General features: G+C 34.1%; 1 protein-coding gene across 1 annotated transcript in view; it reads left to right on the forward strand.

Annotated features, from left to right (window-relative positions):
• Positions 1–27,358, forward strand: part of LOC106711855 (homeotic protein ultrabithorax) — a 110,647-nt gene that overhangs the window by 53,715 nt on the left and 29,574 nt on the right. The gene's annotated exons all lie outside the window — the stretch shown is intronic.

Consider the following 27,358-nt stretch of genomic DNA (forward strand, 5'->3'; position numbering starts at 1 on the left):
GCAGCAGTGTCGTGGCATTCAACATGGCGATGGATTGTTTCGTTTTGATTGGATGTTAGCCGCAATGTTGTGAAGTTAGCTACGTTGTGCGAGTGAGATAGATTTATGTGATGTTGTACCGCTGACGAAAGACGGAAGATGTGTTATTGGGATAGTACATTTGTATTCCGACAGCATTGCGGACCGGTTTCGTCAGAGGCGTTTACGAAGTTTGTATGTGCGCATCGCATTCGGCTATGTGCCGGCGGCAGGTAGACGGCGCGCCAACTAAAATGACGGATTGCGGCAGCATCTCGACGCATTTGAAATAAAGTTTTTTTGTATTAAATTCGCTTGTTTTTATTGTTCCAGGTAAATTTCTCCATAGACATCGAAAAATTCGAAGACTATGATCGTAAGCTATGTTAACTTACAATTTATATATTATGTACCTACCTAAAAATATAGGTTAAAATTGCAATTTTGCGTTTTTATAACCATCCATACCTAAAGACAATAGTTCTGAAAATACTGATCATTTAAATCAAGCAGATTAAATCAAACAACAAATTTAAATCTCTATCTAGTCTGTGAAGGCCAAAAATAGCTATCGCTATATTTACCTCGAAATGCATATAACAAGGATTTAAGCTAAGCTCTCAATGACTTAGAAATACAAACCTCATAGGTTTCTTTATTTTCAATGATTTTCTTACTTTCAAATAAACAAATTTTAAAAGCACTAAATTTCAATAACATTTTGATAAGAATTGTTTTATTGCTTAAAATTTCTTAGATATCCTAGTATGATGAGAAACATTGCCTTGTTTAGTTTATTGCGCTATGACGACGAACTTCATATGGTTAAAAGAAAATAAAATATACTTATAGCCACACCCAGATCCCCGGAAATTAAAACAATTAAAAATTAAAATAAAACGCTACCTATGTGGTAAAGTCTATTAAGTCCAATGGATTTCCATTAGATAAATTTATTGTGTCGTGTAACAAGCAATAAATATGCTAATTCAACACTATAGCGTCCGTATGTCGCCCTGCGTCTCTTACACTGAAAGAGTGAAAAAGATATCAGAAAATTGCACTGCGCATTGCTATTTTCAGTCATACAACCTTCGTACTTTACCACGCAAAAGTTTACTTACGTTCTTTCAGAATTCGGTCGTATATTTGAGGCGCGGATGCGGTGACTTACGTCCTTCTGGAGCGAGGCTTTTAGTTTTATCGACCTACGGCAACTACTAACCCAATAAATTTTGGTGTTTCGCTCAGTGAATTCGTTCAGTGAACGAATGCATCGTCCCAGATACGAATGTGCGGGATTTGACTGAAACGATTTATCTTCGGATTATGAGTTGCCAGCAAAATAAATTCTGTTCTGATCAAAGTTAGTTTTTCTGCTTAATTGAACTTGTAAGAGCTTTTAGTCTTTTAGTTCTGCGAATGCTAATATGCAAATAAATGAAAGATAAATAACTTCATTCTGAAAATGAAAATAATCAGAGCCAATATTTAATTGATGGGCAAACCTTAATTAACTTGTAGTTCGGCGGAGTGGTTTCGGAGCTTCACAGATAAAATAAGCCATCTGCATTTCGGTATTCAAATTATTTTCCAAACGTGTTCTCCGTTCTAACCGAGTGGGAACACACGAGATCGTGGCGTCACGCTCACTCCGGCGCAGACAGGTCATGCGAGAGCGGTCGAACCCTTCTCCTTTAGATCCTTGGCGACGGAAGGGTAATATAACATTCAAACTCATATGAACCCGAATAAAACGTAAAAAACACATCACAAAAGTTTGCCTAAACTAACCTCGTTAAGATGACTGGATAAAAGAATACCGATTTTCAGTATCGTCAAGATAGCCCAGTGGTACGGATAGTGCGATCCGCATTGCTCTACTGACGTGAGCAATGGACATTTTTTGGCTAACTTGTTTGTCGCATTATAACGGTATTGTACAAGTGACGGGAGAAAGTTAGCACTGTGCCCTACGGAATAATATCTTGAGGGTTCTTTGTCGCCATATTCGAAAGAAAGTAGCGTTTTTTTTTATAAAAAAAAAGTCATTGTTAAAGAACCGGACCATAAACGGCTTAGAGTTTTTTAGTTTCTCAATAACCTTCTAGCAGATTGTTGGTGTTTTGTGCAACGGTCCTGTACGAAATAGCTGTCGGTACATAAATACAGGTAAATTTTATAATATTCTTTTAACTTGAAAATTTTAACATTAACGCAAAATAAAAAGTGGTACGGGGTGGTGTACGCGCGTCGTTTAGGAACCTAAAATGATGTATGTGATGAGTTTGCACCGGAAAAAATTAAGCGGGAACAACGCGCTTGAAAATTTAATCTCACGGCCATGTACACTTTTTTTCCGTGGGACGTATTTACATCTCCGTTGAAATTAGATACACAATGTCGTCGAGTTAATTTAATACACCGAATTTATACGTGTTTCGTTTCGTTTAAGACTTTAATAAGATTCGTTTCCGTTATTCAATCGATAAAACTCACAAATTCATGCTGATGTTCAAAAATATCTATATCCAATTTTTTGTCTCCGGAATATATGTTATGTATAGATATAAATTTTTGTTATAAGGCCTAACAATATTTTAAACTGTATCTGAAAACGTAATTACCAACGAAATAGCTGCATATTTAAGGGTTGCTTAAGTATCGTTATATGTTGACAACAAAATAAATCCATTAAAAAATCATAGTTTAAAGTACCAGGACCGTAGTAGGGTAACCAATGGACTAGCCAGTGGTCTCGAGCAGAAGGCGACGTGTCTTACGAACATACATACAAAGGAGTCGCTTAATTAAACTAGCGGAGCGGCCCGAGCGAAACGTAAGCATTTAATTTATATCCCTGCAGTAAACTGCGCGGGATCTTTGTTTGCGGCCTTCGTTTTAAAACCAGACTTGTAACATAAAAAAATAGTCAAACTAAATTACTAGCAGTTATTTAATTATCTATTCATAATCATCGTCATTAGCATGTTAGTTTATTGGTAGACAAATAACTATAGAGGCGACTTTAGGTTTGTTAGAAATTCAGAATTTTTGAATTTAATAGACTTATATTTTAGTGTTATTTTCAAACATAAAAATTTTCAATGAATACATATATGCTATGCTACAAATAATGTTGTTTAACATATATTAAAATTCATGTGGTTTATATTATACTATGCCCATGGTTAACATCTTAAAGCACATCTTAAAGGTTGTTGGAATACAATGTTTTTTATAATTAATTTTATTCTTGGTGGTAAAATGTAAGCTCTAGCAAACAAAAAAAAAAAAATTCAGGTCCATTTATAGATTAAAATTCATTGGATTCTGCACTTTTTCCTGTCTTTCATCATGGAAACTTCAATGTTACGTATTCCATATTAAAATTGCAGATCTTGATGTACTCGTATGATTAAAAAGTAAACCCTTACGCCTTTAATTTACATAAACATTTTTTCTAACCTAATATGTACCTAAGCATATTGGTTCAATACATATTTTAATAAAACCTAACATTGGAATTAATTTATGAAAATTTTTGTATTTTTGACACTGCGTTTACTACTTTAAGGATCTTGTACAAACAATTTAATTTATTTATATATTTAGTAACTAGAATTCTTTGCATGCGTTTCTCTCTCCATTAAGTAAGAATTATAAATATAAATCAATACCATATCGAAGAATATAGTATAAAACTCACAATTTAAACAATAACTTACTCGTATATCTATTCGAGTACAATTTAAGGTCAAAATATAAGTACCTTTAATATTATCCCCCAAGGCACTTCCAATGACCACTACAAGTTGAGCATCTTGATTTCCCTAAAGTCGAATTTCGAAGCAAATTTGTCTGGGTTCTGTTTAATAGTTATCTTATTTATTGCTCTTATCTTATAAACTTACATTTAGTAACCAATGTAAATTAATTTATAGAGTGATAAATAGCGCTCTATATGTTCTACTATACACATATTTCTTGATTTATGTTCATCTGTATTTCTATTAACGATTCTTTAAGTGCACCATAAATTACAATAAAATGTTAAACCTATATTTATAAATATTTTGACTTGAGAACTAATAATCTAAATATAATTTTCTTATGGGACACTTTAGACTTGTTAAGGATCGTAAAATCTTAAATTTATTAGAATTTAAATTAGTGATATAGCATATTTTCATTTTTATAAAAAAAAGAAATTTGGACAGTGCTATGGCTCGTAAGTGCTGTATAGCTAAAAAAGAAAAATAATTTGATTTCAATATTAATAAATTAGTTACTAAATATTTTATTGTAATATGAATAACTCGAGAAGATACCAAGGCTCGCGCGAGTGGCCGTCTCTAAATTCCTCTAGATCTCTCCACCTATCCCGTCCCTTAATTAAGTCCATACTGGGCAAAGACAACAATGGCCGGCTCCCGATGCGCACCAAGATATTCAAATATGTCTAAACCCGCTGCTATATTGCCATTGGTTAGGACTCTCGTGAATTTTGTAATTACAATGCGCGATCTATTTTATTAATTTCTTTATATATATTAAATTAAGAGTTTAATGTACTAGCAATAAATAAATAGATTTAATGAGAAATTAAGTAACGATTTATTAATTTCTGAAACTATATTATTTGACTAAAAATTTATCTATTTTTTTATCGTTGTAATAAAATAAATTGCATAAACAAAGTCGGTTGTTTATTCGTCTGCCTACACGGCATTCCATCCTTCGCAGGCTTCGCATTTGGGACATCGATCCCTACGCCAGCGTTCGTACGCGGCTATAATATTTTAACGGTGTTCCATTTTTAAAAATGTTGCTTGAATCTATACAGTTAGTTTAATGCGTGATATAAATTTATAATAGTGGGCCTTAGTTCTTATCCAATTTGAATTTATAAAGTTAAAATTAATATTAAATGATTACACAAGTTAAAATTCTCACGAGAAATTGTTTAAAATTCCCACATTTCCCAAATCAAAGTTAGTTGATATTCGAAAGGCTCGTGATCTGCGAGGCGAGGGAATGACCCCGGAGATCTTAAATCAGCCACGAAACGAGTCGGTTTTCAGAGCTCACGCTAAAAGGAATAAATAGAATGCCTCGGTTCAGGTGACAATCTGATCGGCGAAAGAAATAGTCTGGTTTTACATATGGTGGAGGTAAAAGTACGTTACTCTCAGGGCTCGCCGCATAAATTGGCCCGTTCGTGATGCAGTACCTCGTTGAATATGTATAGTTGCGCTCCCTTCCGTGCGCTTCTCATTTTACTAATAGATTTCTCTTTGATTAAATTTGTATACGTTTTATTCATTCTGAAGCAACTATTGTTGGTTGGTCACTTAAATCACTGGTTACTGCCTTCGGGGCGTTTGAACGAACATTTGAATTCGCGGTATGGCCAATATTTGTTTTCCTTCATGAATCTGTTTGCTAAAAAGTTATTTTTTTGTTAAATCTTGTGAATACGTTAAACCTATTAATGACTACACGGTTGGTTTATAATAACAAACATTTCTTCATAGTATTAATTAGGCTTGTTTTAGGTACGTTACTACCTTCGTAGAGGTTTAAAATCGTATGTATACAATGTTTCCTGGCAACTTGCGCAAAATGTTTTATACATTAGACCGTGCTTTGTATTGCTTCTATTTTGCAAATATACCTACTATATATGTATAATAGATAAGATTGTGAATTAAATCAAGATAGGGATCGCAGAGGCTTTTAAATACAAGATCTTATGAAGATTGATATGATGATCATCATTTTTATATTGCGTAACGCACGTTAAGACAAACGATTGCACGATAAGAAAATAATTAAGATACGCAACTGCAGCAATAAAATTCACGTATTATAACCCTTTGGTATTTACCGTCCGCCGAATGGACGTACGTCGAAAATCAGATATTTATAATGGCTTTATTAAGACGGGCAAACGGATGAGCTCACGCCCGGTTATTATTATAATTTAGACGATTGCCTAAAGCTCCAGCCGTCGAATGAAGTCATCGTACATGTCGAATATCGAGTTCGTATTACGCTTTTTATATATCAGTCCAATTAAGGCGTGCACTTTGTCTTATAGCTTTTTCACTTGGACTTTTTTATTGTGAAAGTGGAAAGAAATTACATTACACATGCATAAAGGTGCACCTTTGTAAGATGTTTGATAAGGTGCGGTCAACAAATCATAGGAGCATTAGATATGCAAGAATGCGGGTGGAGATTTCGTGACGGCGGGCAATGGTGGCGGCGGGCCGTTCATGTTTATAACGTGTTTGTAGTTTTTGCTCGCGCCACACGAGAACGCTCCGTACGGCATAATGAACCAAACATTTTAATGTTAATAGGTCGAAAGATTTAAACTATCTACAGATCTACAGGAAAAATTCTCAACTTTAATAATATGCAGGGGACATAGATAAATTTCTTGGTGAATAATTAATTACTTAATTAACGTAGAAGACGATTGTTACGACTTTCACAAAGATACACTAATCTCGTGAACAGTAATATATGACACTAATTCATTTGAGACATTAAAAGTTTCCAAGTCATAACCACGGCTATTACCTTCTTACGTAGTTACGTATTTAAGCTTCACTTAATTCAGTGCACGTATATCGTTCCGAGTTGAAATTTGTAGGTGGTGCTGAAAAAGTGTCAATTCATCATAGTAAAGCCTCGGGCTCGGCTGCTAGTCCCCCCTATAAATCTCGCTTCCATACTTCGGTGCGGGAAAACGACTGCTTTATGCGAACCTTAAGTCTGTATGGATTCGGGAAAATATTTCCTCTGCGTGTTGGCCTCCGACAAATGAAGGCGCTGGGCACATTAGAATGTGTGAAAGGGCCTATCGCTGGTTTTATTGTTATAGGTACAGAGCAATTCGTTTAAAAGCGAGCGCCTGTAACGTTAGCACATGCGAAGTACCTATTCGCTAATATTTATTACGCCTCTTTAGAATTCGGGTTGAAGAAAATTTAAGCACCCACTACTTAATGTTTATGAGATGTGTGATCGCAAAGGGCGTTACTTAATGGCTCCACTATCGTCTGGTTATATTTGAATATTTAAGAATTTGTTTTATCGATAAAGTTTTAAATAAACTGTATTATCTTGTCGTCGATGAAAGTGGTAAATATATGTATACTTACCGATCTCGTGACATATTTATCGACTAGTAATATAATATATATTTCTATTTATAATGGATTCCCGCAGTTTGTATTATTCATAAAAGAAAGATGAAAGACTAACATCTCAATTTTTGTTCTACGATTTCATAGTATGAGCATAGTAATTGAAATGGGCGTAGGTATTCATTTATATTCGTACCTAAGCACATAAAGCTTGTGCGTGAGGGCAGCGCGCGGTTCGCCTCATTAGCTAACCCCCCGCTACCCCGCGCCGTTAGCCCGCGCTGCCTGATGTCTCGGCCAGCGCCCCGCCTTCACCTGCGCTCGCGCAACCGTTTATATCGGCACGACGACATTTCCATTGCCGCCTAAGAAAATACACATTTTAAGAAACCACCATTCCACTACATTAAGTGTATTTATTGTGTGTTAATGTGAACCACATACCTATAGAGTTTAAAGTATATCTAAAGGAACTACTTAGTTGTATTTCTGTAGTAGGTACCTACGTTTTTTTTTATATAATGTGTAGTATATTATGTGTAGTGTGTTATATTATGCATTTAAATAATTGAAAAAAATATTGAAACCTCGTAATATCGACTTTAGATTTTAGTACAAAAGATTTAGATTACATTTTTATTAACTGTGTAATCTGAATTATATTAAAATAGCAAATTAATAAACAAAAATAATGATAGAAAAATAAGACGCGTTATCTCGATGCGAGTTCAATAAACCATGGAAGTTGCTGTGGAGAAACCGCGGAATTTATGCGACACAATAATGTATACAGGTGTCGTAGTGCCGGCACCCCTTCAATAAGCCCGCAATAGCAGCTAAATGGGAAAAGGGGCTCCTTAAACTCGAATATTCAAAACGGTAGGTGGCAGCGATGATGGTCGCGATAGCATTGCACTTCCCCAATTACTATTTATCCTATCTCGAAAAGGGCATCAGTAATGACGTACCGCGCCGATGCCTTTTTCTAGCACAATTGAAATCCAATTACCAGAAGCCGGTCACCGAGATACCGGTTCGTTCGGGACGAGCAAGTAGTTGTTCGTCGGTCGCTCGCAGCGGCACGGTGTATGAATTATTCTCGGTGTTTGTTCTTGCGACAGCGCCATGGTTCATACATGAAGATCGAGCTAGTTTTTTCGAGGCTCCACTCGATCTCAACTCTCGAGTAAGAGCGATTTCGTTAAAATGTCAAATATGCCGGCGATGCTCGTTCGTGTTTTTTTTTTGGGGCCAGTTCCCCGCTGTTATTATGAGGAGGTTTATCAAGTTATCATTTCCCACTGCTCATAATTAACGTTATCGACGATTTAACTGGGTCGCACAAAATTGATGTCCGGGAAAGCGCGACTCGCTCGCAGCGCCCGCGGTCCTCGCTCGAAGATAACCAGAATTTGCTTGGTTGAATTTTTCGAAGCTCTTTTTTATCAATCGCTGGATGGTTGGTAATTGGCGGAGCAGGTTGTGAGGCGGGCGGGCATAATTGACGGTGCTATCATTCTGAACTACTTCGTTCGGACATTCGGGGAAACTCTTAATTGGTCAACCTTTTGTGACGTTCGATATTGCCGCACGATAATAAGGCCGCTGATTATGTTACCGATCTTTGTTTTTAATTAACAGCTCCAGAGGCTTCTAAAATCACCTGATTTGTTTTATAGTATCAACCATATTATCAGCTAAGCGTACCATGAAATATATAAGTACATATTATACATTAATGTATATCCGTTCGAAAGGCATTTCCTTTTGTATACACCGAACGCTTTGATTTAGTTTTTAGTGAAAGAGAATAACAATGAATTTGCGCCAATAAAGTACGAGCCATTCGAGCATCTAAGTCGGCAGAGCAGGAGCAGGAAAATATTTCTTATTGTTTCATAATTAAAGCAGTTTAAAGGTGACCCTATATCCAGGGCCGAGGAAAAACGCGCGCGGCGCATTCGCGGAATACTAACGAAAGGAGCTTCACTGAATTTCCGAACCGAAAAAGCTCCGAGCGATACTTATCAAGTGTTTGAAATGACACAACCGGATTCCGGGCCTGGACATGTCTTTTTTTCATATAGGATATAAAACTGACGAATTTCTCAATAAAAGGGAGATGAGCGACGTGTCGTCACGTATCGGGAGCTCACTGGGTATTTGGAGCGGTGCAGTAAAAACTATTTGGGAGCCATTATTATTGCATTTTTGTCGTCTGACGGGACTGCGAGTGGTCGGCCGATGCGCCGAAGGGGGAGACCTGTCCCCCGCCCTGTCCCCCCGACCTCACTCCGCGCCATCCGTCTTCGATATGCACATAAAGCCGGCCGTACCCGTAACGGCAGCCTCACATTCCCGCTGCTCTTAAATTTATTTATCTCTTTATTAATTCTCGACTTGAATTTTAATGTTTGGCGTGGATTTTGCTTTTATTATACATTCGATATATGATCGGTCATTCATAAAGGTGGCTCGTATATTATGATTGATACAACTGCCTCATTTAACAGATAATCTTCTGAACTTTTAAGAATTACTTCTGAATTCTTTTGATTCCATCAAAGTTAAGAAGTTAAAATCAAAGGCGTAATATCCAGTTAAGACAGGTTAACTCTACGCCTTAGGATCAAAATATGTATAATTTTTGATAAAAGTGCTTTCTGTTCTTTAATACAAAGTAAACATGGCTAGATCTAAGAGTTTATTTATAATGATCATCAACATTTATGCGACATTCGATAGATTTTTTGTTGTCTACAGGTGCATGGTTTGTAAACACTAGAATAAATAATCTACAAGTTGTTTTTATGAAGTCCTTTTATAGATTACTTTTTTATTAACGTTTTACTTTCAAGACTGTTAATAAATTTGTAAATATTTGCCACTTAATAAACTGAAAATTATTGCAGTTATATTTTTAGTTCATTAAAATGTCCTTCTCGTTAGGGGCTCGGCAAAACTCAATTAAAATCACCTGTTCACAAACTTTACAATGATATCGACAGGCTTGTGTCTCATAAAGTATGGCAGAAGAAGCTCTCGTGGAATGATCCTTATAAAAATGCCTTTAGACTTCAAACTGTATGTACACGACATCGAACTGCCAATTTAATTAACGAATGCACTTGAATACACGTGCATGTTATCGACTAAATCTATTGTTTGTTAATATATCACGACAGTTTACTGGTGGTGCTTGATTTTGTTGAAATTAAAAAGATGTCATTTCAAAGGTAAAAAGTTACTTTTGTATTGTAAAGAAACTTCGATAATTAGAGATTTGGGCAGTCTTGAAATCAATCTCCAAAATGCAATATTATTGTAGTTATGTATAGATATATGTTTACTCTGTTAGTCAGTGTAATTTGCAATACATTGCGTTAGTGTAAATTGATCCCAGTGTAGTGTTGGTAACGATAATTGACAATAAATTGTTCCGCACATTAATCTCTATATCAAATTACGTTACGTGATAGCGCCGCATTGGGACTGATGGATAACTATCCTACTGACGCATAAATCCATGTCTCCAAATACTTAACTATTATAGATATATCTATTTACACTCACGACGTTATGTCCCCAAGCGCAACAACAGTACCTATTTTTCAAGAGAGTGCTCGCAAACATATCCATACATGCTTAAGAACGTGAGGCACGCACTAATTAACGTTCAACGTGAAACTTCGTCGCTCCAAAGAACCAGTCGAACGTGACCTGTGGCGGTCTATACATCTCTCTTTTTCGCTTCGTTCATCATGTTCGGGGCGGAAAGGGCGGTTCTTAATAAACTGAGTGCCGAGTAATTGCGTGTCTAACGCTCCCTACACGTAACATGGCCTTTTATTAGGTGGAAATTCTGTGTACGGGACTACATCCAAGCTCCGGGTTGGAAGTTATGAAGGATACAGGAGAGCACGGCCACACAAATATTGCTTACTATAAATATTTTATTTTAGAACAAAAAATCTATGCTGTAGGTAAACTATGTGAGGCGAAGTCGATTTTAAATGTAAATTCCAGGCCAGCCCAGTTAGCGACAGTCACGACTTTAGCAATGCAGGAAGCATTGTAGATGTCCCGCTTTGCTCACTCGTATCCTTACATTACCAATCTATCTCAACAAAGTATTGTGTTTGATATTTACGATTGCGGAGTACTTATTGAGTCGCCAACGCATTAACAAAAAAGATCGTGTCTGGAACCGGCTGAAGACATTTGAAATCGCGCATTTCATATTAGACTTTTTATTCGATCCGATGCAGTTTATTTCTTAATTCGAATCGATGATTCACGGACCGTGTATACGAGTCAATGAGGCTTGATATAGTTGATGCATTATTGTGATGTTACTAGACAATAATAAATGTCTACACAACTCGTTGACTATTGTTTATGGACGTGTTTGCACTACGCATACATTATGAGTGTCCTGTAATGTGTATAAAGTTGCTTTATTTATTCAACTTAGTTTTAACTTTTATGTACAATACAAATAATTGCTGTTATCGATAAAATGTAGGTATGACTAATGAAATAATTTATTGTTATAATAAATTGTTTTTCTCAGATTAAAAACATATATTGAAACACTTATCATAAAAAAGGAAATTAAGAATATAAATGTATTACGAATAAGCCTTAAATCTATTGTAGAATTTTTAAATAAGTATACATTAATGTAGACTGTGAGACCGACATATTCCACCACTGAAACCCTTGAAGAAAAACAAACATATAGTCGTTTCTCTAATTCTTTTTGGAAAAAAAACATAGATAAGAAAATGATTTGTACAGGTAAGGCAGTGGAAACTCACGGTAACATGATACATCACAAAACAGTTCGTTCGACATGACCCAGCGGGATTTCAAAATGGTCGTAAGTTTGGCGGCAAAAGAATGATGGCCTGCGTTGCGACAAACTTGCGGACTTTCTTGTTCGTTTTTTAGTCGAATTATTTATTATTATTCATTCTAATCACGCAATTTTCATTTATCGTACAACGACTTGCGATATAAATGAGGTTGAACGAACTGTGTGTGGATTAAAAATTGAAATGTAGTTTGTTATACAATGAATTTCCTAGAAAAGAAAACTAGAAATTCTCTAGCAGATGCTGTTGCTAGTTGCTACACACATAGTGCTGTCCTAGGCATTGTTCGCTAACAAGCCAGTCCGATCGTGCCCTGCAAGATACCAAACCAGTATGTAAAGGTACAAAACTAGAAAGTATTCACGATAAAACGAGGACTAGATTTGATTAAAGTTAAGCGACGATATGACCGGTTTTTTATTCCGTGTAATTTCTTATAAAATCAAACATCTTGACTGATGGCCGATATTAGCTATTTAGCTTGCGAAATACGACTTTGTGGTTTACAAAAAAATCCCTATTTCTGTTTCAGAACTATGATGTGTAAAAAACCTTTAAAATGTGCGACATTAGTTTTACTCGTTAAATATCCTAACCACATTTGACGTATACAAATCTTTGCATAAAACAAAGATCATAACTATTCTTTCAACACGAGTTCTATGACAAATGATAATTAGGGTTTTAAATAAACAAAACAAACCTGCCTTGTTCTCTTTTGAATGCAATGTACGTCTTGCTGGGTCATTTAAAATTAATACTAATACTTTTTACACCAGAAACAATTCAATTGGAACAATGGGTGAACAATATCGAATTTTAGAAAGCTGACCGTACGTTGCGCAACTTTCTCCCTTTATCTTTGGCACAAAGGTTTAGAAAGTTATCACGTATGAATGCTTTTTTGTGGCTGCACTATTCTAATGCATCCGTTCGGATACCGTTATTTTTAAATTGTTTAAAGTGTTTTGTAAAACGTGAACTAATATTTCAAATTACGTACAATTGCACTTTTAATGTCAATTACATTAATTCGAACGTAACATTGTCCGTCTTCAATAGATAGGGATCTAGGCAGTAGGCATATTGTTAGGTATTAAATTGGTCCGCAACGACAGATATTGGCGGCGCGCAGGGTGCAACATGCTAACGCTATCTGTTACCCCCTTCGTAGCTAATTCACTGTGACAAATTAACAACAGCTAAATTCAAGGCCTAAGGCTAAGGACGTGACGCATTCAAATATATTGCCCACTATTGTAATAGTAAATGAATAGAGTAATATCTTTACTGTATTGTAAACAGTTATAACTACATTTAATTTAATTCAGACAACGTTCACAGGCAGTTACAGAAATATATGTACATATGATTGTACTATTAGAAATTAGTTTTAATAATATATTATTTAAAAAAAATACATATCTTTTGTAGTTATTCAATGGTGTATTATTGATAATTATACCAACTGGATTTCAAAATTGTTTGCACTATTTGGAAGTGTATTATACTTGTGTGTTTTATACTAAAAGAAACTAACAACCTGATGACTGGTTTTTGATTTAACCGCTATTAAGCATCGTGCTTAATACCCTTTAAGGCGTATACATCGTGACGATATTTTCATGATTGGGACAATATATGTAGGTACTGAGGTTGAACCTTAGGGTAGCAAGCGCTTTATTAGTGGATTATGTATCTATTAAACTTTATAGATGCGCTTTCACTACTTTTATGTATTTAATTATTAGAGGATAGAGTACTTTTTGATATTCGTATTATCACCAAATGTTCGGAACTTTGTATATACATTTAAAATAGAGCCGCACTTCACAAAACATTAGGTGCATGAAAACGCCTCATAAGTAACAGTTATAGCTGTTATATTTTTTAATATAACTTATCAAGTGGTTATTAAAATATCGTTCAATCAGTGTATTAATTGAAATCAAATATGACAACGCTAATTATATCATTATACAAAATGAAGTATTTATTACATGTCAAAATGTCCTAAAAATTACTGCTACTTGGGGTACTCTAGAATTATTTTCAACTAAGTTATAATATTTACCAAATTCGGAATAAACAAAATGTATGTATAATTCTAAAATACTCGTGAAGAATTATGTACGGTTTTGTGGGTGTACATTGTTCACGGTGTAACACTGCCAGTGTAATATTGTGTAAGGTACTACCCTTAAAACACTTAATCTTTGTTGACCTCGCAGCGTAGCGGGTTGCAAAATATGATTCAATGGAGCTTGTAGACAAGGTTGATTTGAAATACGATCTTCAAACGGGCCGTCTGTCTGCCGAGTCGATGTTACCTCAGCTCTGCGCTCATGACTTCCAAATGATATATTACGAGCTTGTAAGAAGATGTGTTGGATGTGATATAGTTGTAAATCTTAGTTATTTTCAGGATACGATGACGTCACCAAGCTACGCTTTAACTTTGACTCTGTATGTATACAACGGTAATAGAAAAAACATTGAGCTTTTTCTATTACCGTTATATCAATAATAAAACCTATTGAAATTTATGAAAGCATGTCCGTCGAAAGGTTCGTTGTGTGTGCACGAATAAAATCGTTAATTTCATCAAAATATTTAGCACATAAAGTAACGATTGTAGAATGTGTTGATCGGGATGGTAATAGGCTAATAAATAGCTGCAAGAAAATATGCAGAAAACGGAAGTGGTCAATCATGCGCCAAACCAAGCGCATAAAAGTTGCCATGTACGGCAATCGGTGGTGTTAACTGGAAATGGTGGAAAAGGAATCCATTATAAAAACGCCCCTCACTCACAAAGAAATAACTTTGCAATTACTTTGAAAAAACTGCAATGGATAAGACGCGTAAAAACTTCCCCGCGTCTATTCGAGTTTTCCCAGGTAAGTAAGTAAAGACTGTTTGTCATCGCGGAAATGAAAAATAACAAAGAAAAGTAATCATGGATTCAGAATGGAAATTAGTTTTAAAGTCGCTACCGGGGAAAGTTTCTCAAATCCTGTATTAAGTGCAGCTCTGCGGTAAATTAATGCCTTCTTACTATTTAACTGGCTCTTTAAGTTTAATTAAAAAAATAAACGTTAAATTGTATACATTGTTTTGCAAAGGTATCGATAAGCAATTATTGTTAAGACATATTGATGGTCATAATAATTTCAAGCTCGCCGTTGCAATAACTAAACATTTTTTACATCCTGTGAAGAAAGTCAAGTAAAATGAGCATGATTTCTGGATAAATATTATTCTTGGTTCTAAATTCAAAATGAAGGAACGATTTAAATTAATAGGTTCATACAAGTACATACGTTAGGGGAAAGAGCTCTTTGAGATATGTCGTACCAGAACAAAGTAGTTGGACGCTTGGTAGCGACCGCCGCCGTATCGTCTCGATCTCCGCATGTCCAATACGTTGACAGTCCGCTTGCTTCGAGTAACTGATCCCCGCAGCCATTGTTAGAGCCATATCTGTGAGTTCAATGACACCGTTGAGCTTCTATTTCTTTACAATCCCTTGCTTTTTAAATGCATTCTAAAATTGCTATATTTCTAAACTAGTGTAAAGGTTTTAAGTATTTTTTTTCATAATATAATTTTTTTTTTCAAAAACCATTTTATCAATTCAATCCGTAGCTCAAAAAATATTTTTCAATAAAATTTTCATGTTCTCTTCTCCCGTTCATATAAAACAGTGATATCGATTTGTTTTATTTGAGCGCGGACACAGACTGTAAATATATCATTCAACAAACCAATCCACCGGTTAGACATCTGACTGATATAAACAGTCGCAAAACTAAAAAATTACTCTGTATCCACAACAAATTCCGCTTGTTTGCTCGCTTTCCGCGGAGCGGCTTTATTCGCATAAATCGAGCGAAAAAGCCAAACTGCAGCAATGGTTCACGGCCCTCAACTAAAAATTGCGATGTTCCAACGAATATTGCATGAGTGCTCGTTGTTTAATATCCTTTTTTATTTTACAACTTCATTTTACATACGTACTGTTAACTATTAACAGGAATTTGCAGTTAGTCGCTCCGGTTTTCATTGTGTAATTATCGAATTGATCTTAAGAAATCAGCAGTGTACGTACTGTGTTTCGTTATTCAAAAACATATGCTTTTTACTTATGATTGTTATGTTTTTGTATATCTTACTTATGTGAAAGTTTGAATGATTGTTTATTATTATGTAACTCTAAAACGTACTTCGATGGAATCTAACACAGCCTGGAAGAACGCATAGGTGACTTACTCATTTTCTTTTTTAATTCCGCGCGGTCGTAGTTAAGGGCAAAAGGCAGTTGTTAATTTATAATAATAATAAATTATCTAATTATGGCTCATCTAATTTAAGAAAACTTTGGAAAAAAATGAGCACTAAAAAAATTTGATCATTTAAGATAATTAGAGACAATGATAAGGAGAAAAGTTGTATCGCAAACGTTTACTTTTATGGTTTGAAATATGCTAAGCAGTAGATACAGTGCATATCCTAACTTGGAAACGGGTACACACGCAACATAATTCGCTGTTGTGTATAGACGTCCAACGGGATTCTCTTATGATGATTTAGTGTAGTGCGCGACATCGCTGGATGGATTTACCGCCGTATGAACGGATTATGTGGGCGAGAGCAAACACGGGGCAGCGGACGCCATATTATAATTTACAGTCTACTTTTGATTCGCGCCTTTATTGCGGAGAGACGAATTTAAAGAAGCAATATGATCAAAATAACATATTGCTCTCTTACCATTATACGCCGACCAACTGAATTTTTATTTTTCATTTATTTAAATGTATAGAAGCAATGCTTTGGTATCATTAAGATTTATAAACATAACAATGTGATTATCTGCACCGCGATTTCTTCCGTGCGGAATTTTAAAAAAATAACTTAATTAGTAGCCTATGTGTTTTTCCAGACTAAGTTCACATCTATGACGAATTTCACCGAGTTCCGTTAAGCAACTAAACATCCATCCATTCATCTAAACATTTTCATTATGATGTAAGGAGTAGGTTAACTCTATAATTTAGTCAGAAAACACTAGAGCTAAATGTTATGTTTACTCCTTCATATGTCTATTAATATCTCCCATCTATTCGGCTATTTATTTTGGACTACATAACGACTACGATAGTAAATAGTCTCAAACAATCTCAGATATGTTTGTTAATAAACCTTGAAGCGTACTCAATATTTCCCTCCGTCAGTTTTTCATAGCGTCCGAGATAAATAAGATAAGGTATAAATCATACACGCCCATTTCCCCGTTAGATACAAAACAACAGTCTTGGCGGGGGAGGCCGGGAAATTATGACAAATCATGCATTAAACATAGGGAATAAATGTTTTCTTATCACGTACCTATTCCTGTTTTGATATTAGTTTTCCTTTATCTTTATTGACACAGGTTTAGGAAGGGAACATTTATGGCATGTAGAGTGCAGAGACTTTACTGTTTTTTGATAAAACGTCGGGAAATAAAAATTACATCCTTGAATAGGTTTTAATAATATGGTATATAAATTGATTTTTTCCTTTTTGATGCCCTAAATTAAAGACATTTTATATATTTATATCATGCATCTATATCGCTAGTAGCTGTTGTTACATTGAATTTATACGATATTCAACTCCGCTCAAAGAGCTCTGGGTAGTTTTAATTTCCTATATTTGCATAGAAATAATTCTCGAATGAAACTGTACCTTCTTAACGTGGCATTCAGACTGTAAATCTAGGATGTTTATTTGAAAGGCAAACAAAATCTCAGCAAAATCAGAGCTTCAACGACGAAACTCACATCTAGGCTTTATACACCTTCATAGAGAGGATTTAACTTTATCTCGTCGTTGTCTTATCCTACATATTTAACTGTTTTATATTGCGTTTCTATCTCAGCAGCTGCTACATGAATAATTAATAATTGATTTTAGCAATAAACCCACATTCTATAGCGTATTGAAAACTATGAGATGGTTAAGTTAATCATTTTGTTCTTAAAATAAATGAAGGCTGAAAGATAAAGTTTCAAAACTGAATAATGTAATGTTGAATATTTTAATGTCTTTCTACCTTTAAATACATTGCTTGTGACTGTACTATCTATTGTAGCGCGTAAACAGTAGGGGCGGGCTTTGTTCTCTGCATTTAGTTAGTGTATTCAAGTCCTAACCCGTGCGGAGATTTAAGTCGGTCGTCAGACGGCGCGCCTCTGCGGTTTCTTTGCTAAAGTCGAGCTTAACTTATACACTGCTACGCCCAACTTGGTTACCGAAGTCCCCGAATACAGCGGCGTTCAGGTGACTCCGATGTATCTTACGCTTTAGAATTTTCAGTAGATTCCGCGAAGAGGTGGCTTTCAAGTTTTAAGAAACAAAATGCGAAGCTCGTAAGTCGGTTTCAACTTTGTTTTGTTCACTTTTCATGGAAATTGTTATGAAAACGTATTTAATACACACTTTGGAAATACTTTTATATTTTGGGAAAACACTATTTTTTCTTAGTAGCTGTTATACTATATTGTAACGGTTTGGTATAAACTTACGTTGTCTATTTAATGGATATTCTGAAACATGAAATTTATTCACTCTAAAGCTCGTGTAAACTCTGAATCCCTCAAAGGCCTTTTTGCAGCAATATCGTATCAAAAGCTATCAATATAATAAGCCACATCGTAGCGTTGGGAGTTGCAACTTTGCGGTATCATTTCAACTGCTATTTTATTATATTGTTTCGTGTCGTACGGTCAGCAAAAGTAAATTTAAAATAAAGCTTAAAAAGTTGCGGTTTAATTTTCATTTAAGTATATTAATTTATTTAATTTATGTATTTAAATTAAAACTTAACACGTACAAAAGTGAGATTTTTTTCTAGTAAATACGTTGTTCTTGTGCAAAGATCCTATACTTTATTAAAGTTATGGTTTGAAAGACCTATAATAGGATGTTAATAAAAACTAGAATATAGTTTTTGTGGCATATGTTCATGCAGTTGGTGGAACAAGAATGAAGACATTATTTCAATTGAATTACGGCCGTACAATAACTCTGTTTTTGCTACCGCTGCGCTCAGTTCAGTAATAACATGAATCGGACTAAGATCGCTATCTCAGCAGTTTGATTCGATTTTATGTTCTTACTTGCGTACGTTAAATCGCAAATTGCCGGTTCTGTTGACCGGACACTTTAGTAAACTACAGACGCTCTGTGTTCATGACGGCCGATGGTTACGATTCACTCAATTTGGTCGTTTAAAGAAGCAAATGGTGTGGTTGACGGCTTGTGATTAATGGTAAGCGGTTACTTAGTGCTTATGTTAAGATGATATTGTGGTTATGAGATGCGGTTTAAATTGATTGGTTCATATCTTGTTGGATACAAATCGGCGTCTAATAACTTATATCATTATTATGTGGTCTAACTTGCCTTGTTGACTTATAGCTCTATTCCAATAAGTCCAAGGTCATCGCCGCGCTGCGCAGTGCTACTTCCAGCTACACCTAAAATTGTGAACTGCGAAGCGACTTGAGCGAAGTTAGGAGTCATCAAGATATCTGAAAACTACTGTATCTTAAACATACATACATGAAGATATGTTGCATTTTAACTTACTTACCTATACTTTTAAAATTAAAATATGGTACGTGTTTATGGGAAATATCAACAGAAGTACATTAACATCTTTTTGTCGTTGCTCTGTTTCTGTATAGTAATCAAAAAGATTATGAAGAATATTTTATCTAAGTCTCCATGGCTTATTTTAATAAATTAAGAAATGTCAGTTTTATTTTATAAGAAAACAAAATAAGGATAAATCAAAACAAAAAGGCGTTATGTTAAGTTAAAACTCGAGATCACTCTTATCTGTCACATTTATTATCATAATAAATTTAAGTTTACAAATAAAACACAATGTTTTGGCTGCGAATGTCAAAATATAAATCAAAAGACTTTTTATTTCTTCGGATTCGATGTAACGCAATAATTTTACAAATCCAGAACAAAATATCAATATCTCAAAAGATCCCGTGAAATTAATACGAGATTGGTTTTGCCGTTTTGTAAGTTTTTTTCAACAAAATCAATTTTATTTTTATTCAAAAGAATGCGTCTATTGTTAAATACTTTGCAATTTTGTGATAGTTATTTTAAGACAAGACGTAGACAAATCCCGACGAAGAAAAGCAAGCGGCCATATTTCAAAGTTTGACAGCTACAAGCTCGGAGCAATATGGCGACCGCGCCACCCAATGAGGTACAGCCCCGTCACGCGGTGCGCACCGTTCCTAACTTAAGAGCATTAATCATGCTTGATTTATTAGGGAAGGAGTGACACATTTTATATTCTATTTTCGAAAACTAACGAGTTTTTCAAAATGGAGTCCGTTTGAGAGATACCAACAGCTGCATCTTGTTAGCGTGATTTCAGTGGTTTGCTTTATGTTGAAATTATTTGCGTCAATGGATATATTTGTGTTAAAATTATATTTTTAAAGTAACGTGCCCCGATTACAAAGAATATTTGATGTCTTTGTTAAAGGTTATTGCACGACATCAACTCTCTATTGTATATGAAGATCAATATTGATTTCTATATATACATTTTGAACATACCTTTATCGAATTTCATAAAGTATTGTGCTTCTTGATGCTTGATTGATATATCGTCAACTGTTTTAATACGTTCAAATTTATTGAAAATTGTTATTTAAAGATTCAAATACCCTTTCCCCTATAAAAGAAATGGCCTGAGGCTTTCACGTGTCACATATGTCAGGGTTTGGTCTAATCCTCGGGGGACATTCAATTTTTATTGCTTTCGACCCTGATCTATGGGGTAATAGAGAACCAATATCAAAACTATATAAGAGTTCAATTATAGTTCAACGGCACGTGCAATTTTTTTTAATATGAAGAATATTGGTTTCATTTTTTGATGTAAAATTGGACGCATTTATATTATACACTAGGCAATATCTGATAAATTTACCACAAGAGTAATTTTGCTATATTATTCATGTTGTCGTTAAAATTAAAGGGCAGAATATGTATAAATAATTTAGTTTTTTTTTTGTCGGCATAAAGCGAGTATGCACTTGGCTATATTATTATCAAAAAATGATGTGATCGGTTGCCAACTTTACGGTAGTTATGAACAATAAAACAAGAACAAGAATCTCGTATCTTTTTATATTTAACTCCTGACCTTTATGCACAAAAATTCAATGAGTTTTAATTTATTATTAATTCGGTGACTCCATCATCTAAAAATCTCGTTTTGCGACATGGAAAATTACTTCCTATCCAATTTTACTTATGAGCCATCATTTACTTTAACTCATTGATTACCGTCTCTTTTTAATACATCCTATGGTCCGACAGTTAATTAACCAGTGTAAACAAAACGATAAAAATATTTTACTTACGGAGAACATCATTGTAAAAAGAATAAATCCACTCAAAAATCTACATTAAGTCAGCCTCGATTTTTTGAAATATGTCAGTAATTTTTCGTAATTATGTTAAACATCGTCTACATTAATTTAAAAATTCCAGTATAACCTTCTTTAACCTAGGTCGGGTCTTACCTACATGTATGAGATAATAAGCGTACAATATTGAACTTTTTATGACTATATAAAAAGGTTGTTTTAATACTATTATTTTTGATGTTAATATATTTCGTAGTTAACATACTTTTTGGCTAACGTTGTAGTAGATGATTTTTTTTTAACAAATTAGGAATGAAAAAACATTTGTTATAATTTAAAAATACACATATTCCTGCTAACATGTTACATAGTATTTAATTTTTATGACTATAGCGGGGGTGTTGATATTCAAGTTATTAAGTTAAATAACTGCATTTTAAATATAGTGTGCACATAATTTAGTCAGTCATGCACTATACTGATCATTAACTTAGTTAACATTTACTTTTGAATAATAAATAAAAAGTTTAAGATAATTTACCTAGATGTTTTAAAAAGCTATTCAGCACCACTGCTACTTTTATGTAATTTTTAGTTTTGAAAGTTCACATAAAGATTAAAAAACAACTTATAAAGACAACATTGTATTTAATAAACTCATTTGTTTCTTTTCTTTCAGATTTAATAATTCAATAAATTAGGGTAATTTTTAAAAGAGTGAGTGTAATTGAGCAAGTCGAACACGCTACTGCTCCGCCCCCTGCACACCGCATTGTTAGACTTTGCCAGGTTTATCGCTTAGCAATGGCTTCGTAATTAAATTAAGATATAATCAATTTAATTGTTAATGATAAGGAGAAATGCTTGCAGTACTATTGCTGCAATGTTATTAATTGCTTCATGCAATTTGAAGTTAAATTAGACTAATTGCTTGCAAAAAAATGCTATTAACGACATGGTTCATCATTTGATACCTGAATTTAAATTCTTCATGACTTGCTTGTGAAAAAGTTAAAGAAAATAAGATCTCAATCCTTTTATGTGTACTGTACCTCCGTTTAATACTTTATCTGGTGCAACCGATTTTTTTTTAGTTTGCAAAAAATACGGTGCTTTCGATGGTGGCCATGAAGGCACGAAGTCTGAATTTAATTTTATACTTCGAGACAATTAAACTTTGCCAATTTAAGAGTGCAGCCGTGCAGCCTCTAATGTATTATTCATATTGTGTTTTTGAGATAACAAGCAAACCGCCTCCGATATACATCTAGCGGGCCGATTGGGAGGCACGGAGATAGTGGGAACTACAAACATATTCTTAGAAGGTCTATTATAATAATATACTGAACTCCTTCCTGAATAAAGACTTAAGATGTTGATATCATTTGTTTTTACAAATGTAATAGGATGATAATAGTAATTTTATTGCAGAATTGGTAATATTAAATTGATATAAGATTGAAATCATCATTTCGTATTGAAATTCCATGACGTTTATACATGATATATGAATTTTGTGGATATAGTTGCAAACATAAATAATACAATAAAGAAAAAAAACGATTCAAAAAATTAATAATTCTCATACTAAAAAGCTTCTGCTACCTTCATGTTACTGTTTCACTTTGTAAAGAGCTATTTTATATCCAAACTTGACAAGAAATCACTAAATCATTTTGATTAATCAAATTAATTAATTTACATATAAAATATTAACGAATTATACCTGCTGACGCTTTCCGAATATTCTTTAATTACAGCGAGAGTACATTGGTATCGTATATCAAGTGAGCTTTATTTAAATAAAAATTTACATCGCATATAGTAGGTTGGTATGGGGGCGTACGTCCGAAACATAATAAATAAAACAATCTCTTTTGTTTTAATTAGTCTATGAATTATTAAAATGACATTTATCACATTGATAAATTACCGACGAATTGTTAAATTATTCCGATGTTGCTAGAGTTAAAATTTTATAGTAAAATGTAATAAATATATTATTGACATAGCCATAGCATTTAATTGGTACATACTTGAAAAGCATTTTCGGGTCCACTTTTACTGCGGTGTATATTTCGTATTATTTTACGCATACGAATGCAAGAAGTAGTTACCTAATATGATAAAAACGATAACGAAGTCATTTAAATGTTTCTTAATTTCCATTTAATTAAATTTGAAGTGTATAAAAATTATTCAATCAATAAAAACGATTCGTAAATTTTAATTACGGTATCGATAAAAAATGCAAACCAAACATCCTATATGCTACAAGATAAAAAAAAGAAGACAGCAGCCGCCAATATAAACGCTTCGACGGTTTCTTATGTATTTTATAATCGACGAGGTTGATTTCTCGGACCACCCAAGTAGAAGGTAGGTTCGTCCCCATACTCGTATACGCGTTACCATCTATAAAGTTTATCGATATCACGTGCATCTCTATACAAACGTCTCGGTACGTAGTTATTAGTGTAGTACGTAATTCGCCCACGAATTCGTCCATCTTTATTATACGCGGACCCTCAATAATTTCGCAATTTACCTCTCATGTTACCAATTACACTCGTTTCATGGTCTCGTAATAAATATATAATAAAACAAAATTCAGTACGAAAGATAGCGGCGAACGTGATTTCTTAAAGCTGTACCGATAATTTTCATTATTTTGGAAGAGAAAGGAGTAAAAAAATTTACATGGAATTAACATATTTTTACGTACCCGGCAATCGCTGGTTTGGGACTTCAAGAAATTGTCGATAATGAGAGATTTATGTTTAACATATATAGTACTTCTGTTTTTGGTGAATATATAATCAGTTAAATGAAAGACAAAATACATTTTCGCTGTTAAAACATAGGTATACATACTAGTAACAGAACAGATGACTGCATTCCTTGATTCATTTATGTTTGTTTTATTATTATTTACATAAAATAATAGTATTTTACGTATTATAATCATAATGATATGCGGAACCTAAAAAGTGTTATCTTCTCGAATATGCCAGACAAGTTTCGTAGAAATTATGGTTCGTATATTTTATAAGTAAATATGTCCACTACAATAATTTATAACTTTTTTTTAGTGAAGGTAGAGACGAAGAAAATTTATAATATAATTAAAGTGAGTTTAGAAAAAAGAAATCTCTGTCTGGTATATTTATAAATTATACAGATTTGATACAGCGTTACTAAGATAATAATTTTGAGAATTTTTTTTTTTTAGTTATTAGTAATTAAAGTACTTTTAGATATGCTGTCAATTTTGTCGACTTAATAAAAACTAGCTAGTACCTTGTACATAAATAGCGATATCTTGGCAAATAGCACGTGATTATCCCTTTAGAGTGAGCTGTGCGCAAGCCGACTGCGCTATCTTAATTCGACTCATTAGACCTCACGAGCAATCTGCTTTGCATAAATTTTATTGGAGAAATTGTGCGCGTAGGCATACCCGTTTTAGTCCGGTTTTATGAATCGCAATACAATGAACAAACACAATGACAATTCATTTATGATTAATAGAAAATTGATTACGTCACATTTTTCCCAATCTGATAATATAATACGATTGTGATTTCAAAGCATTCTACTAGATTGCTAATGGAAAATCGAAAACATTTTAAGCGTTTGTTAACTATATTGAGACAAATATACAATAATTAAAAATATATATTTAAAAAAAAACATACACAGTTGTCTTTGCTAGGAACCTTTCGTTCTATACATTGTCACCCCTTCAACCAGATGTTTTCATAAAACAAAAAGCTAACTTTCTTTACAGAAAAGTTCAATAAATCAATGGAGGGAGTTTTACGAATTAGGAACAATTAAAACATTTGAGCAAACAACAGTTGTTGCGAATGTCCCCCGCTATGGCGCGACCATTGCGAATTACGGGTTTACGGGCTATACGTCTTAGTCCGAAATGCTTTACGACTAATAACTTGCGCAATCCTTTTACAACTTTCCGGAGGAAGTAGGGTCAACATCTTATTATTGTCGATCGTCGGATTTCGTAACAAATGTGTGAAGTTTAGAAATAACTTAGTTCGTTTTCAAGTTTTAGAAATTTAAGTCTTATTGATGTACTTTATATTGTAAATATCTTTCAGAAAAGTTCTGTGTTAGTAACAGATTCAAAAAAAAACATTAGTGTACATTTTATTCGGGACATTTATTACACATATTAGTTATAATTAGGTCTTGGTTACTAGTACCTATATATTTCGCAGATTACCAATGCTTTAATGATTGGAATAAGTTTACTCAAAAATGCGGTATATTTTTTGTCCCAGACGCAATGCTATTGATGGTGACCCTAATTGGGTGGAGGGGGTGAGTTGTCGAGTTTCTTTTGTTTGCGACACGTGTTACAAAACGGGTTGGGACTGACACTTGTTCTTAGGGAATCTCGGGAACGACTCAAGTCGATTTCCTTGAAAGCGGTTGCGGTTCTTTTTACTTTTCGTGGTGAATAATTTAAGAAGTGAATAGCTTGCATTGCGCATCTGTTGAATTATTGAAAAAGCCAAAGAAATTTTGTCTCGTTAAGCTCCTCGCTTGTATGGACTTACATGATGTTAATAACCTCAAAATGTTTACTTTTTATAAGCCAAAAGGTAGCCGGGATAAAATTGAAAGATGAATTTTTAGTAAAACTTTGAGAAAACATGCTTAATCAGTGCAATATTTTATTGATTTCTGATGCCTTATGCTGCCTATTCTGATTTTTATGCTTCGTTAAGAAGCTATTTTTGTAACTTCTAAAATATTTTGAAACGCGACCCCAGGAAGTTAAAAAATGAGACTGTGACACGTAGGATAACATTCAACCTTTACACCCCCTCAAAATCGTCAGCGTGACTTCAAATGTTCCGGAACAGCGCGGCGTCACTTCCAATGACATCTCAGATTTTCGTCTCTCGGAAACGTTTGACGTCATTACATAGCTATTAAGGCCTGTCCCTGACACTACACATATTTTTTGCTATCCGCGAGCCCCGCCTACGGCCTTAATGAAGTCATTTGCGTCATGTTTATTGCTTTTATGGCGTACTCTGGATTTTGTGGTGAATTTACAACGCGCAAATTGACACTGAAATTATGGTCTCTTAATTAGTTGGCACATGTGGTGTCTGAAGTTGCTTCCGAGATATTTTTTGACATCGCTACACAAATAATTGTTTGTATATCCTCGGGTACGTTTCGTTGATCTGATACAACCGTAACTTTTTAATGAATCAGTTTTAATTGATCGGGACAGGAAGTTTTAAGAGTAAGTTTACTCTTAATTGGTTGGACAAGAAGAAATTCTTTCTTATCTTATTTTTGTTGATGAAATCAATAAAAAGAGACTCCAAAAAAAAGTATTGAAAAACAGTGTTATTTTGAACATCAAAAATACTACAAAATGAATATTGAAAACTCTCGTCTACTAACATGGTTATGGGTTATAGTGTTGGTTACGTGTACCTACTTATTGAGATTAAATGAAGGAAAACTAATTTAGTTACTTCTTTCATATTATTTTTCATTTATATGGCTTTAATAAATTCAATTTGTATAGAAATAAGAAAGTTTCTCACCGCGTACTCGTACGTTTTATGTTTCGTAACACTTCTTAATGAGTTTTGTTATCAAGCTTTTACTGCTGTCACTTTTCGACAAACAGTTATAACTCAAGTATTATCTTCAGCCGCGATTCGTTATTTATTTATTAATTAAACAATTGCATTTAAGGTTCCCTTTGCAAACGCTGGTTAATCAACATAAATAACTGGCCAGTGTAATCTCTTAGCGACCTGCGCAATACACAAGGAAAAGGTCCTACGGTACT

The sequence above is a fragment of the Papilio machaon genome, chromosome 9, assembly GCF_912999745.1.
Source record: "Papilio machaon chromosome 9, ilPapMach1.1, whole genome shotgun sequence".
Lineage (NCBI taxonomy): Eukaryota > Metazoa > Arthropoda > Insecta > Lepidoptera > Papilionidae > Papilio > Papilio machaon.